Source organism: Mus caroli, chromosome 17, assembly GCF_900094665.2.
Source record: "Mus caroli chromosome 17, CAROLI_EIJ_v1.1, whole genome shotgun sequence".
Lineage (NCBI taxonomy): Eukaryota > Metazoa > Chordata > Mammalia > Rodentia > Muridae > Mus > Mus caroli.
Window position 1 is genome coordinate 19,524,469 of NC_034586.1, and position 15,727 is coordinate 19,540,195.

The window sequence follows — 15,727 nt, forward strand, 5'->3', positions numbered from 1 at the left end:
AAAAAAAAAAAAAAAAAAAAAAGAAAACAGAGGTGTGCCCCTCCTACCCCCTCCCCCAGCCCCCATCTAGAGTAACCAAACAGCATTCTTTGTCCTGGCTGAGTAGGCCTATCAGGGGCCAGTAGGCTCTGGAGGGCAGTTCAAATTAGGGTTCAGTTTACATGAATGGGGCCTAAGTGGGTTTCCTCAAAGTGCAAAGTGGCTTAATGACAGGGGAAGGCAAGACCCCTCAGGCTACATCCTCCATGGCTTCTTTAAGAGCCCACCGGCTTTATTGGTGGAGGAGCCAGTTTGTAGCTCCTGAACCTTCAGTGACTTTAGACCCTCAGCAACTCACTAGCCACCTCCTACAGACAGGAAACAGGCCCTAAAAAAGCTAGGTTGTACATACATACAGGCAACAGGAGGGATATGAAGCCAAGATCCTGATTTCTTTTTCTTTCTTTCTGGAACTCACCCTGTAGAACAGGCTGGCCTGGAACTCAGAAATTCGCTTGCTTCTGCCTCCCAAGTGCTGGGATTAAAAGTGTGCGCCACCACGCCCAGCAAGACCCTGATTTCTAAGTCTGCTGCTCTCTCAACAGGTCAGGAAGACAGGCCTCTGATTACCCATCCATCCGCAGCAGGGTAGGGCATCTTTCCCCTGCTGAGTATCTGTTGGCCACCTGGGGAGGTTCCTAAGATCTATCTCTTCCTGGACAGGACCTCTCTCTCATATGCGTGCACATGTGTATGGACTTGACTTTGTGGGGAAGCCACTTTACATTCTGGCTTCATTCCCAGGGTCTGGATCCCTAGCATGGAAAGTCTTCATGAGCAGCAGCCCAGGCTCCCACCGCTGAGCTTCTCTGGACATGTCACAGATGTCCCATTTACAGTGCAACTCTGAATTGTAAAAGGAAAGGAGCTACCTACCCCACATGGGGCCATGATGAGCAGTTTCCAAAGCAATACGTCTCCCATTCCCACTGAGATCTCAGACAAAGGCATTCTGTCAAGAATGCGAGGGTAGTTTCACCTGGGTAGGGCACAAGCAAGGGCTGGGTAACAATTAACTTTATTATCCATCAGCTGGGTGGTGGTGGTGCATGGGTTTCTGAGTTCAAGGCCAGCCTGGTCTACAGCGTGAGTTCCAGGACAGCCAAGGCTATACAGAGAAACCCTGTCTTGAAACAAACAAACAAAAAACAAAACAAAACAAAAAAAACAAAACAGAAAACTTTATTATAGGTCTCCATCAGTGTTCAACCTGAAGCAGTAGTTATGGCTCCAAAGCTTGGAGAGCTGGGCTCCCCCTGAAGAGTTGTGTTTATACATTCACATCTTTTTATCTTTAAAAGATACATTCACGCCCAGCCCCGCCCAGCGTGGTGGCGCACGCCTTTAATCCCAGCACTCAGGAGGCAGGCGGATTTCTGAGTTCGAGGCCAGCCTGGTCTACAAAGTGAGCTCCAGGACAGCCAGAGCTAGAAAGAGAAACCCTGTCTCGAAAAACCAGATACATGATACATTCACATCTCTCCTGATATTCTCTACTTCTTAGCAAGGAGAGGGGAACTACACAAGAGGAAAGAGAGTGGGAAGGCAGAAAGACAATAGGGTGGGGCCAGGGCGGAAGCAAGACCCTTGGGAGACTGGGGAGCAGAAAGTCAGGTACTAGGAAAGGCAGCTATGTTACTTTTTCTCTGTCCCAGGATTAGTGTGTCAGCCTCTGCCCGCGGGCTCGCAGACCACTCAAGGCCCCAGGTCAGTGAAGGACATGGCCTAGAAAACAGTTAAGTCAGGTAGAAGGGGAGACAGGGGAGACACACCTAAGCCAGGGCTAGTAGCACAATCCTGCAATCCAGCTTCTGGGCAGCAGACGCCTTCAGACTCCAAGGTCAAAGGCGGCCTGGACCACAGAGAAGGCTTAGCCTGTATGCACTGCATGGTGAGGGAGCTTGGGCATGAGACCTCCTGTGATGAGTATCTTTGATTTGCCTTTTGTTCTGGCTGGCTTGGAACTCTATGTAGACCCAGCTGGCCTCGAACTCAGAGATCTACTTGTCTCTGCCTCCCAGCACTCGGGAGGCAGAGGCAGGTGGATCTCTGAGTTCGAGGCCAGCCTGGTCTACAAAGTGAGTTCCAGGACAGCCAGAGCTGTACAGAGAAACCCTGTCTCGAAAAACCGAAAAAAAAAAAAAAAGAAAAAAGAAAAAAGAAAGAAAGAAAGGCAATGTCCTTAGAAGCCAGGCAAGGGAAGCACTTTCCTAGCACATGCCAGGGCCTGCCAAAGAAAGGCAAAGAGAGGCCAGGTCTCAGGCTGCTGTGGACACTGCAGGTCCTGGTTTAGACCCCTGGCCACCAGCACTGTTAAGAGAACACATTCCTATTGTCCCAGGCCGCTCAGTTTGCATAATCTGTTATTGCAGTCACAGGAACCTAATAAACTAATTGATCTTGTTGATGGGACCTGGGCTCTCAGAGGTCCCCCAAGGTTAAGGCTGGTTTCCTGATACCACTCCTGAGTGCAGAAGAGGTCTGCCATCTACTTGGTCACCTGAGCCCAGGCTACCTGTGGAACAAAGAGAACTTTGTATTAAAGTGTCCTGGCTGCACAGAAACCAGCTGTGGGGTAAGGGGCCCTGTAAGGCAGGGAGAGGAGTCTCTTCTCCCTTGGAGATGATTCATAGTCCTTGCATGTGATTCTCCTGCCCGGTATCAACTGTCCATCCGCACCACTTGTGGGTAGGAGGACTCCTGGATCTATTTCAGCTGGAAGTTTGACTCCTAAGACCTCGGAGTTTCCAAAGGTAAGTGAAGAAGGCCTTAGCAGTACACGTACTCCCTAGATAAAGGACAATGTGTCATTCCAGACCCCAGCTGCAGAGTCTGAAGCCTTTGTTCTCAAAGCCCAGCGTGGTATCCCAAATATTTAACCTAGCGCTCAGAAGGCTGACAGGATAATGGAATTGCTGAGTTCAAGGTACAGCTAGTACTACATAGCAAAAAGGTCTGATCTCAGGGAAGCAAAGGCAGGTTGATCTCTGTGATTTTGAGGCCAGCCTGGTCTATGAAGCGAGTCCAGGGCGGGCAGGGCCATTACACAGAGAAATCGTGTTTTGAAAAACAAAAACACAAACAAAAACAACAAAACCCAAACAAGAACAAAAACAAAAAGAGATCTGTCTTACAAACCCAAGACAAACAAAAAAGTCAAACTTCTGTTTTTATCCACAGAACCTGGCTGTTTCACATCAGCAGGTGTTGGGTAGGCTCTGCAGTCCCAAAACAACAGCTCGTTTTATCAGTACTTTAATGAGTTACTTCTTAAATTACCTAGGGAGGACGCCGCAGGACAAGAGGTGTGGGGGAGGGGGCAAACGTCCCTTATCTTTTTTAAATTGCTTTGAGTGAGGGTCTCACTAAGTAACAAAGGCTGACCTTTTAACTTGTGATCCCTCTTCTTAAGTATCCCTCATGTGTTGGGATTACGGGGCGTGTGCCGCCAGCCCCAGCTGACATCCCTCATCTTAATGCCAGGTTTACTTTTTTTTCTCCTCAGCCTTGGCTGCAGTCCTGACATTCTTGTCTTATTCCCAGCCGAGCTCTGCCCGGGCCTTCCGGGCCTGCCGGTGTCCAGGCACGGACTCACCGGCTTGTAGCCCCCGCGGAGCCAGGCGGTCAGCAGGGCGGCGACAGGAAAAAGTAGGGCGGCGGGGGCGGCGGCGGCAGCGGCGGAGGAAAGGCTGGGAGCGGCCAGGGCTCGCGGGGGAGCGGCGGCGCCAGCAGGGTGAAGGGTGAGGGTCGCGCGGGCAGCGGCGGCAGCGGTTGTGGAGGCGGCTCGGCGAGTAGCCGGGGCCGGCCGCGAGCACCCACCGGCCCGGGGGTGGCGGCGACCGCGGCTTCGGGCAGCGGCGGCAGTGGCAAGTGCGCGGGCGGCGGCGCGGGCGCGGGCAGACGCGGCAGATCCTGCAGGGCGAGCACGGCTGCGGGCGGCGCGGGCGCGCAGACGTCGGGCGGCAGCTCTGGCAGTGCCAGGTGGACCCCGGGACCCCAGGGCGCCAGCAACTCCGGGCGTAGCGGGAGTGCGGGCAGCGGCGGCAGCTCAGCTAGGGCCAGCGCCGAGGGCAGCGGCCGTCCGGAGCTCAAGCCGGGCGGTAACCCCGGCAGCGGCGGGTGCGGCAGGGACGCTGCGGGCGGCGGGGTGGGCGGCAGGGACGCGCGAGATCGGCTCAGCCGATAGTGCAAGCGGCCGCGGTCGCGCCGCGGGTGCGAGCGGGAGCGGGGCCACCGCGCCGCCAGCTTGGCCGATGCTGCCACCCCAGGACCCAGTGCCCGCTGCCGGCCGCTGCCTTGGAGCGAGGGCCACGGGCTGCTAAGGTCCTCCCGGCCAATTGGAGTCGCTTGCAACGCGTTCCAGCCAAACACAAGCTGGTGCGCTTGCTGCCTCGGCACCCCAACCAATCATCGTGTCCCGCCATGCTACTGGTGCATACGCGTCCTGGGCGCCCTCTCCTGGTCCCATGGTGCTCTGAGAGGTTGCAATCTCCAGGCCGTGTCCCAACAGTATTAAATGTGTCACAGCTCCGCAATTGTTGCTGTTTATCAATGGTGACGCTGAAGTGATGCATATTTTCACTCCATTTTCTGTTTTGAGACAAGGGGTCCCACGCTGGTATCCATACGCAGCTCAGGATGCTGTCCCACTCGAGGCCCTCCTACTTCCACTTCTTGACTACCAGGTGGGTAAAGTTGCTTACCTCCAAGCTTAGAACTGAGTTCAATCAGGAGACCCACATATTGGAAGGAGAGAACCAATTCCTATTAGTTGTCCTCTGATCCCCAAAGCCGTGGCACGAACACACTCACACATACACAAAATAAATAAACAAAATGTAAATAAAAGTACTCAAATGCAGTGTTTTGGGTTGGGTGTGCAGCTATGTTGATGAAGTGCTAGCTGTATGAGGCTCTGAATCCAGCCCTCAGCCCCACTCAAATCAGGTGTAATATTTGTAATACCAGAACTCGGGGGAGATGGAGGCAGAAAGATCCGAAGAAGCCCAAGGTTATCATCAACCACATAGCCAAATTCAAGGCTAGTTTGAGCTAGATGCGATCCTGGGCAGGAAATGGGGAGATTGGTGTCAATGTGTAGTATATATGTAAACGTGCCCAATAATTCTGAATGACAAGTGGGTGGGCTTCTGGTAAAGAAAGAAAGAAGATAAATAAATAACTGAGACTCAAGCCTGTCACCCTAGCACTTGGCAGGCAGAGACAGGAGGATCAGGACACCAAGACTGGCCTCAGCTACTCAACAAGTTTGAGGCTACCTTGAACTGCCCAAGAATCTGACTCAAAAATGAAATGAAACAACAAAAGGAGAAAAAAGAAAAAGGGGCCAATACCTTCAAATTCGGAATTGGAGGACACTGGATAGATGGCTCCGTGGTTAAGAGCGCTTGTTGCTCCTGCAGAGGATCCAGGTTCAATTCCCAACACCTACTGGGTGTCTCAGTGTCTCATCTGTAACTCCAGTTCTAGGGGGTCGAGAGGCTCCTTGGATACCAGACATTTGCATGGTGTTCATACATACATTCATACATCCAGGCAAAACATTCAGCACATATAAAACAAGGTTTTAAAAATTAAGAAAAATTTGGAATTGGAATATAGGAACTTTTATTAGAATAATTATTAGCATGGGGTAGTAGTGGTGGTACACTCTTTTAATCCCAGCACTCAGGAGGCAGGGTTCAAGGCCAGCCTGGTCTACAGAGAGAGTTACAGGACAGCCAGGGCTATAAGAGAAACCTTGTCTCAAAAAAAAAAAAAAAAACAAACAAACCAATAATTAGTAACAACAGAATGGTTCTAGGGTTAATGATGCAGATGGGCCTGGGAATGTGTCTCTGACCGAGTGCTGCTTAGCATGTCTGAAGCCCTGGACTCCACCTCCATTGACCTTTCTGGGAGTAGGTGGTTTGAGCTCACACTTCTATTCTCCAGTAAGGAGAAAGCCTTGGGAAGTGGAAGCCATAGTGAGAGGACAGGGGGGAGCAGGGAGATAATTATTTGAAGTTCAGGCTTAATTTCAATTGTAAACCCTTCCCTGGAGGCCTTGAGCTCCAAGAGGCCTTGTAGCACAAGAGCTCCAAGAGGAAGAAATGAAGACATCCAGTAGCATGAACTAACATGAGAAGAGGATGAGCAACTGGAGATGTGTGTGTGTGTGTGTGTGTGTGTGTGTGTGTAAAATCCTATATAAGCCTTAACTGCTTATATAGGTATTGTTTGTAGGATCTATGCCCTTTACCATTTAGAAATCAAGTAGAGGGCATTTGTAATTCAGGGGATTTTTTTTTATTTATTTACTTGGATTTTGCTTCTGGAGCCTGAATCCACAGACCTGTGCTCTGTGACTGAACTATATCCTGGTCCCTGGTGTTTATAATTGTTTGAGATAGCTAACTTGCCACCATCAAGTCTGTAGGCCATTCTAAACATCTAATCTGTAATTTAGCTGAACATTAATCAAAGAATGTGAAAGCAAATTCTATATCAAAATTATTAATTCAGTGATATCTGACCATAACTGTAAATCTTAAGGAAAAATATTTTTGAGCCTGGTGTGGTGGCTCATGCCTATAATCCCTCCACTGGGGAACCAGAAGCCGGAGGATCTGTGTTGGGGATTGGTTCTAATGCTTTGAATTAATCCCACCCCCCAAATCAGGAATCTGCTTGTCCAAACGCTGAAGGTCTTTGTTCCCAATTAGGTTTTGATCAATCAATAAGGAACCAAAGGCCAATGGCTGGGCAGGTAGACTGAGGTGGGACCTTTAGATTTGCATGAGCTAGGGACTGGGAGAAGGGAAGGCAGAATCATCATGATTTGATGGAGATGGATCAGATCTAGAGCTGCAGAAGGAGAATCATCTGAAATGTGGGTGAGAAGGAACGTGGTGCCCGGAACGGCTGCCCACGAGCATCATAGGCAGCAAAGATAAAAATATAGAATTAGAGGGTGTTAAGCCAGGAGGAAAATGTATGCCAGCCAAGAGAAGGATTAGAACTGCCCAGCCTTTGAGCTACTAAAGGCATGTTAAAATTAACTGGCGTGTGTGTATGTGTGTGTGTATGTCTTTCATTTGTGAATCCAGAAAGCTCCTGGGCAGGTGAAATAAGAGCGAGCGTCTGCAAGAGCAAGTGACCTGCGGGAGCAAAGTGGTTAGCTAAATACCACAACAGATCAGGAGTTCAAAACAAGCCTCAGCTTATAGCAAGTTAGAGCCACCCTCTAACTTATGTAACTGTAAGATCCTGTCTCAAACAAAACAACAGCAGAGAGAGAGAGAGAAAGGGGGGGGCTGGTGAATGGGCTTGGCACAAGAGCCTAATTGCAACCTGACTTTGAGGCCTGGGACCCACAGTAGAAGGGAGAAATGACCCCCAAAGTTGTCCTCTGACCTCTGCTTGTGAGCAGTGACATTCATGCGCCCACCATCACACACAAGCTATACACATGCAAAATAAGTCAATTAAGCTAGAAAACATATTTTTATTTTAATTATTATTTTATGTGCATGGGTGTTCTTGCATGTCTGTCTGCATACTATGTGCAAGCAGTGTCCTTGGAAGCCAGAGAGGGGGTCAGCTCCCTTGAGGTTCCAGACAGTTGAGAGTCACCATATGGGTGCTGGGAATTGAACTCAGGCTCCTTTAGAAAAGCAGCAAGTGCTCTTAACCACTGAGCCATCCCTCCAGACCTCAACTTTTTCTTCTTTTTTTTCTTTTCTTTTCTTTTCTTTCTCTCTCTCTCTCTCTCTCTCTTTCTTTCTTTCTTTCTTTCTTTCTTTCTTTCTTTCTTTCTCCCTTCCTTTCTCTCTTTCTTTCTTTCTTTCTTTCTTTCTTTCTTTCTTTCTTTCTTTCTTTCTTCTTTCTTTCTTTCTTTCTTCCTTTCTCTTTCTTTCTTTCTTTCTTTCTTTCTTTCTTTCTTTCTCTCTTTCTCTCTTTCTTTCTTTCTTAATTTTTTTTTTTTTTTGAGATAGGGTCACGCTGTCTATCAATGAACTCTGAGTCCTCCTGCCTCAGCTTTCGGGCCCCCTCCCTTACCCACCCCCACCCTTTGGTTAGAATGCAGCCATCACACCCAGCCTCTTTAACAATGTTAGCAAATGGATTACAAATTGAAACAAGCTATAAAGCATTCTTTTGCAAGGTAAAAACAAAAAACAAAAAAGCTCCCTACATCCTAGACTCCTCCAGGAACTCAGAATGTGACACCATTTAAAGGTAGGTCTTCCTTTTCAGAACTGGAGCTCACACCCAGGGTCTCCAGCATTCCAGGCAGTACTGAGGTACATACCAGTCGAAAGACTAGGCATGGGTGTTTTGTTTTGTTTTGTTTTGTTTTGTTTTGTTTCTCCACTAGACTGTGATCAAACAACACCCCTCCCTAGGGACAGGTTTTAAATCTGTTTCGCTGTCTTCCATATGGAGTCCACCCCTGGCACAGAGCCACACTTGATGAGCAGATAAAAATGAAGTGAGGCGCCATGTGCCGCCCTCCCTGAAGTCAGCATCCCTCCCCTGCACACAGTGGCAAACGGGGAATCATATGGCTTTTTATTAATACTTCAGCCCAGAGGAGACCCGGGGCAGGGCAGTGCCCTGGGCAAGTCTCATGATCCTCCTGCTGTGCTCCTCTGACCAGGCTCTAATGCAGAGACCCTGGGGTCGGCGGGGCTAGGCTCCATTCAGCATTTCCCAGAAGGACAGTGTCCTGGGGAGAGGCAGAACAAGGTTAGAGCACCCTGATGTCTCTTGGGATCACTCCTCAGCAGTCTAAGGCCTTGGAGCCTACAATCCCTGCCAAGGTCTGGGGACATCTGAGAGGAGCATATGGGCCACCATGACTCCTCTTACCCCTGTAGCCATTTCCCAGCTGGCTGTTGGTATATGTTTTTACTTCAGGATCCCCTGCAATACAGACCACAAAACAGGGACATGTGGGACACCAGGGGACTTCAGCCTTCCCAGCCCCTTCACCCCAGGCTCACCCAGGTGCTTCAGCTGCTCTGGCTTCAGCTGCCCATAGAGCCCTGGGAGGGAGGGTTAGGGTAGATGAACTACATAGCCCCCCGCCCTCTCCCCAGTCTCATGGTTTCCTTTCTGGTCTCGCCTGTACCCTCATGCCATTCCCTCAGCCATGGGTGTGTGCCCTCTCCTCTCGCCTGTACCCTCATGCCATTCCCTCAGCCATGGGTGTGTGCCCTCTCCTCTCTACCCCACACAGCTGTGTGCTAGGCCTGGACTCAGGGCCCTGATAGTGCCTACCCGCTCTCGTTCACACAGCCCATTTACCTGCCTGGATCCCAAGGCCTGCATATCCATATCCTGGCTTCATTCCAGCCCCCCAGGGCTGGAAGGCTCCAGCCTGACCTGTAAGAGAATTAGAGTAGGTACGGTATCCCCCAGAGCTGGGCACTCAGGAGGCCTCAGTCCTCTGAGCTGCCTTGCTGGGTGCTGGTGGTGGTGGCTATTGTTACAACTACTACTTTACCAGGTCTTTCAAGGGTTGGAACTGTGGCTTTAGGGTAGAGAAGAGTCTCCTCCATGAGTCCTGCAAAGGATCAGTTCGTTATTCCTATCCAGCTGCTGACTGTAGCCCATCCTCTTCTTCATTGTATCTGGTACCCTGGGTCCAACTCACCATTCCTAAAGCCATTGGCTCTAGGGAATCCTGGAGGATGAAAGAGGTTTAGAGGGAATAGTGCTCAGTCTACCTTCCTGCCCCAATCTCAGTCCCAGTCCCATCCCCTCCCCAGGCACCTGGCTGCAGGGTCTCTGGCAAAATTCCAGTGTCCACAGCTCCATTTCCATAATGGAAACCTGCACGAGAGAGACTGAAGCAGGGAGGGCCAGGGCAGGGCAGCCAAATAGCCAGCTTTCAGCAAGGCAATACAGAAAGACCAGCTCAGATTGCAGAGGCAGAGCGCCCCCTGGTGGTCAAGACACAAAATACTTGAGAGGCTGATAACTGATGAGATGGGTAAGCCTGAAGTTGAAGTACTGTGATTTCTAGAAGCTACATAAAGATGGAGAGAGATGACCCCATAAAGTTTTCCTCTGAGCCCCATGTATATTGTTATGGTACATTCACCACTCACTCAGAACAATACATTTTTGAAAATAGTAAAAAGGCCTGGCATGGTGGCACACGCGTTTAATCCCAGCACTTGGGACACAGAGGCAGACAGATCTCTGAGTTCCAGGCCAGCCTGATCTACAGAGGGAGATAAAGAACAACCAGGACTATGTAGAGAGACCCTGTCTTCAAGACCAAAAGCAAAACCTGATGATGGTGATGATGAAGACGACGATGATATCAAAAACAGAAAGTAAAAAGAAGGCTGGGGTAGTGTTGGCTACATTCACCCTGACCACTCCTGTACTTCCTCATCCAACTTAACCCCACTTCAACTTTTCCACAGTCACCTCCAGGAACCACTCTCTGACTTTCCTTCTGAGAACTTCTAAAGCTGCTTTCTTCCCAGCTTCCTTCTGAGTGTCCCTATGCTGTCACCTCAGGCAGGGTCACCCTGGCACTGGCCACCATCGTGGAGGAGTGGGTGTCGGGTGAATAAAGAACGGAACAGTGGTGCTGCCTGCCTGTAACCCCAGTGCAATGGAGGCATGGGGAGGAGGCAGGCAGAGCTCTATGAATTTCAGGCCAGCCTTGTCTACATAGTAAGTTCCAGGCCAGCCAAGGTTACATAGTGAGAGTCTGTCTAAACAAATCAAAAAAAAAAAAAAAAAAAAAAAAAAAGGATGAGGAGGAAGAGGAGACAGAGACAGGAGAGGCCAGAATAAATAGAGAGGATCTGCCCATAATAGGTTTGCCCAGATGGCCATTTTGGAGGGCTCACCAACTTTCTGCAGCTTGAGGCCACCACGGAAGCCTGAGGGGAGAGAAGACTGAGTCAGACATGACCCTGGCCTTTCCCTCCCCTCTTCTGGAGGTGGAATAAAGAGAAAGAGATGCAGAGAGGAGAGAAGAAAGGAAGCAGCCTTCTCACCCAGTTCTGCTCCAGCTCCATAGCCATTGAAGGGCTGGTAACCTGTGAAAGGCAGAGGCTGGAGGTGGAGGGGGGGGGGGAACTTGTGATCTCATTAGGAGCCACAGATTGACCTAGGGAACCTTGAGGAAGAGGCAGGGACTGGCCCTGGCTACATGGAATAGAAACACAGGAAGACCTTAGCAACAAGAGACTTTGAGGGTAGACTGGGAGGGGCTTCCTGGCCTTAGGGTACCAGTTTGAGAGCAGGGTGGTGGATGCCCTGATACCCAGAGACAGGCAGAGAGAAGTTGAGGGTTTGTTCTTCAGAGATACAGGAGTTGGAGACTTACGTACCAGCTTTCTGAGGCTTCGGTCCCCACTGGATGGCCGGGGTTGGTGCTACAATGAGGGACACAGAAATGAGCCCAGCACAGGGCCTCTCTGAGCTTCAGTTCAGATGATATGAAACCAGAACACGTAGCAAGGCCCAGACCCTCCCAGAGCCACATGCCTCCTGGTGCCACGCTCCCCCCAAGCTCCACACTGACATGGGATTTTACCATTCTGCACTGGGGGTGGGAGCTGGGATTTCAGGCTCCAGCCACCTCCTTTAGCTGAAGGGACTGTGGTGGGAGGCCTGGGGAGGAACTTTGCTGGAGAAAGGCCACCTTGGCAGGGACCTAGATTAGGGAGGGAGACCGTGAGGAGCTGGCTGCAGGTAGCTGCTCACCCTGTGTCTCTCAGGACACCTGTGCCAGATCAAGCCATGGTTTTTAGTGGCTCCCAGGACATTCTCAGCATCCTCAGGACAGCCCAGCTTCTGTGGGCCATACTGCTCAGGGAGATGAGGCAGCTCACACAGGCAGGCAAAAGGCTCTTACTGTCAGCCACCCAACCCCTCTACTTCCCAATCATGCCATCTGACCCCTCTCTCAACTTGGCAGGAGCACTCACCCGGCTGGGCTGCCATGCCATTTCCATTGTTGTATCCTGGAGAAGAAAGGGGGTAAGGGAGAGGCAGGGTCACTTGCCTGTCTTTGGAGGTTTCATACCAGCCTCCAGGCCTGTAGGAGACAAAGAACTGATCACAGATACATCCTTCCCTAGGAGTGAAACTTCCGCCTCCCCCCCCCTCACCCCGCCCACAGCACTCACCTGGTGGGATCCCTAGCCTGTTCCCTGTCTTGTACCCTGAGAGGAAGGAAGGCTATGAGGGCAGGGCTGACATTAGGGGTGGGGATATCAAGGGGGGGTCAGGGAGAGAGACAGAAAGGACTTCACCTGGCTTAAGAAGTTTCCCAACCTTTCCCAGTCCTGAGGTGAGATGAACAGGGCGATATGGGGACCCCACCTTGTTCCTGCCCCTTCCCAGGACCATCTGTGCCTGAGATGGCTTGTTCCCCCTACCTGGCTGTGGTCCCTGGCCTTGGAAGGCTCTAGGTCCCAGCCCGTTTCTGTACCCTATGGAGAAAAGTGGGGTTACCCCCCCTGTAAAGACCTTTCTTCCATCTCTATCCAGCCTTGCCCAGGACCCTTCCTGCTCCCCTTCCTGGTCCATAGCTGATGGGAACTGCAATGTCTATTGGGCAGAGGGAGATTTCTTTTTTTTTTTTTTAAAGTTTTATTTATTTATTTTGTGTATGTGAGTACACTGTAGCTGTACAGATGGTTGTGAGCCTTCATGTGGTTGTTGGAAATTGAATTTTTAGGACATCTGCTCACTCTGGTCTGCCCCGCTGGCTCTGGTCAACTCTGCTCAACTCTGCTCGCTCCGGCCCAAAGATTTATTTATTATTATACTTAAGTACACTGTAGCTGTCTTCAGTCGCACCAGAAGAGGGTGTCAGGTCTCAATACTGGTGGTTGTGAGCCACCATGTGGTTGCTGGGATTTGAACTCAGGACCTTTGGAAGAGCAGTCAGTGCTCGCCAAAGCCATCTCACCAGCCCCCAGAGGGAGATTTCTGGTTTTGCAGAAGCCATGGACTCCCTCAGGGCCTAGAGTGAGCACCCATTTGTTTCCTTTTCTCCACTTTCTCAACCCACCCGCCACCCTCACCCTCCCCTCCCCCCCAGCCCCTAGTTCCTGCTTATTACCATTCTGAACTGGGAGCAAGAAGGTGGAGCTAAAGTTAGGGAGGAAGGGACTTTAGCCTCCCTAAAGTCTCTAAAGACTCAGGCCAGAAGCTAGACTCCTTTGGACCTGCCCCTTCAGATCTACAAGGGGACAGTGATAGGAGCCAGACACAAGCTCCCTTACCCAGCTGGATTCCAAGCCCACGGCCATTCCATAATCCTGGGAATACAGAGGGAGGGGACATTAAAAGGGGGAGAAGAGTGTAGGGCTGGTGGCCAGGCAGAAAGACAGGCTACAGCTGGGCTCACCTAGTTTCTGAGCCTTCAAGTCTGGCCCATAACCTGAAAGAAGCACAGGGTACCAGTGAGAACTGCTGGGCTCTCTGCCCCTCAGCCTGACAAACCTGGCCCTTCTCCTACCTTGTCCGAGCAGCAGGGGCCGTGGGAGGAGAGGGGGATGCTATCAGTGGCCCACGGAGGTGGGGGGGCAGAGGCCAGCAGGAGGGAGTGTCCTGCACCTCCCTCCCCAGTACCAGGATCCCCACTGGCCCTACTGATTTACATACTTCTTTCCATTTAGGGACTAAAGCTGACTTCTTGGGGTCAAGTACAGGAAAACCCCTCCCACCATGAGTTTAAGGACCAAGGATGGTGAGGGCAGGGACAGACAGAAAGGACACAGGCTCTCCTCCCCTGGCCTCTGTCAGGAGACAGTTGTGTCAGGAAACCCCCTTAGCCCTCTGCCCTCCTGATACCTGCCCCTAGCCCTTCTCCCCATCTGCCCGGTATGCCAACACCCACACCCAGAAGACCACACCTGGTAGGGCATCCAGTCCATTTCCATTCCCATATCCTGGGGAGAAAAGGGAGTGGGGTGAGATGGAGCCCTCATGAGGAGTCAGTCTCCAAGATCTGCAGGGGAATGAGAGGACTTTCCCCTCCCCTGGACTCCTAGGTGTCCCGCTAGGAGGCTTCATTCTCTTTCCAGGTCTATGGAAGAAGACACAGACTCCAGGCCTCATGAGAGACCATCCATCTGTCCACCGCTCAATCAGGCCTTTGTGGTTCTAGCTCCAGACTTCTAGGCCTCCGGATAAATCACCACTCAATCAGGACCTTTGTGGTCCCAGTTCCAGACCTCTAAGAGGCCTGTCTTTGCCTTAAGGTCTTCACCTGGCTGGGATCCTGTTCCAGGAAAGACCCCAGTTGTCAGCCCCGTGTGTTAACGAGAGATGGAAGTGAAGGTGTGGTGTGGTGTTTATGGATTCAGGAGAGCATGGTCAGGACACTGCGCTGGTTGGTTTTTGTCAACTTGACACAAGCCTAGAGTTTCTGGGAAGAGGGCCTCTGAACTGAGAAAATGCCTGCATCAAATTGACCTGCAGGGCATTTTTTTGATTGGAAATTGATGTGGAAGGGTCTAGCTCCCTGTGGACAGTGCTGTGGTCCTGTGTAAGAAAGCAGGCTGAAGAAGCCAGGAGGAGCAAGCCAGTAAGCACTCCTCCAAGGGCTCTGCTTCAGTGCCTGCCCCTTCCTTGCCCTGTCTTCCCTTTATGAAAGACAGTGACCAGGACATTTCAGGCTAAGTAAAGCCTTTCCTCCCTAAGTTGCTTTGGTCACAGTGTTTTATCACAGTAATAGAAATGCAAACTAAGGCAGGGACAGACCCAAAGTAGACAAGACTCACCTGGCTTCTGGGGTTTCCTGCCTTCTCCAAAACCTGCAGGAGACATGCACTGGTGAGCCCTGCTTGCTCACCCCACCCCACCCTCATACACATGTAAAAGCCTCCCAGTCCCGTTCCCCCCCCCCACCTGCTCCAATTCCATTCTGAGCTGCCAGGACTGTGGGAAGGGGAAAGTAGGATTTGGGGTTCAGCAGAGGGGACGGGGAAGGTCTCTCTTGTACAAAACTAGAAACTGCTCTCAGAAACCCCTCAGTTTTGTACCAAATCTTGCGGAAAGGGAGCACGGAAGGATACCCCAGATGTGGGTCTCTCAGGTCCCTATCTCATCAGACTGGACTCCCAGTCCAGTTCCATTCCTAAATCCTGGGGAACAACAGGGAGCTAGCACTAAGCTTGGGAGAAGACAGTCATTGGCAGGAGTGACTCTCACCTGCCTTCTGGGGCTTTGCTTGCATTCCAAAGCAAGAGAGACAAGTGGGGAGCAGGTGAGGACTCAGAAATGTCTCCCTCAGAACCTTAGTACCCTGACTCTGACCTCTCCCAGTTCCCTGGTGCCCTCACCTGGCTGGGCTCCAATTCCTGGGAAGGCTCCAGCTCCTATTCCATTCCCATTGCTGAACCCTGGGAGACAGCAGAAAGGAGTAAGGGAGGCCGGTCTGAGTGGGCTGCCCAGGGACACTGGCACAGGGTAGACCTCACCTGGCTTTGGGGGTTTCATGCCCTCTCCAGTACCTGAGAAAGACATAGGGACCAGATGAGAAAGTAAGAGCTCCCCAGAACCCCAACCTAAACATATACCCCAACTCCTTCCATCCCTTCCTTTACCTGGTCCATGACCATTCTGAGCTGGAGGCCCTGTGGAGAAGGATGAACAAGGGACAAAAGGCTCACAGTGTGTCCCTGCTTTATGGCCAGGC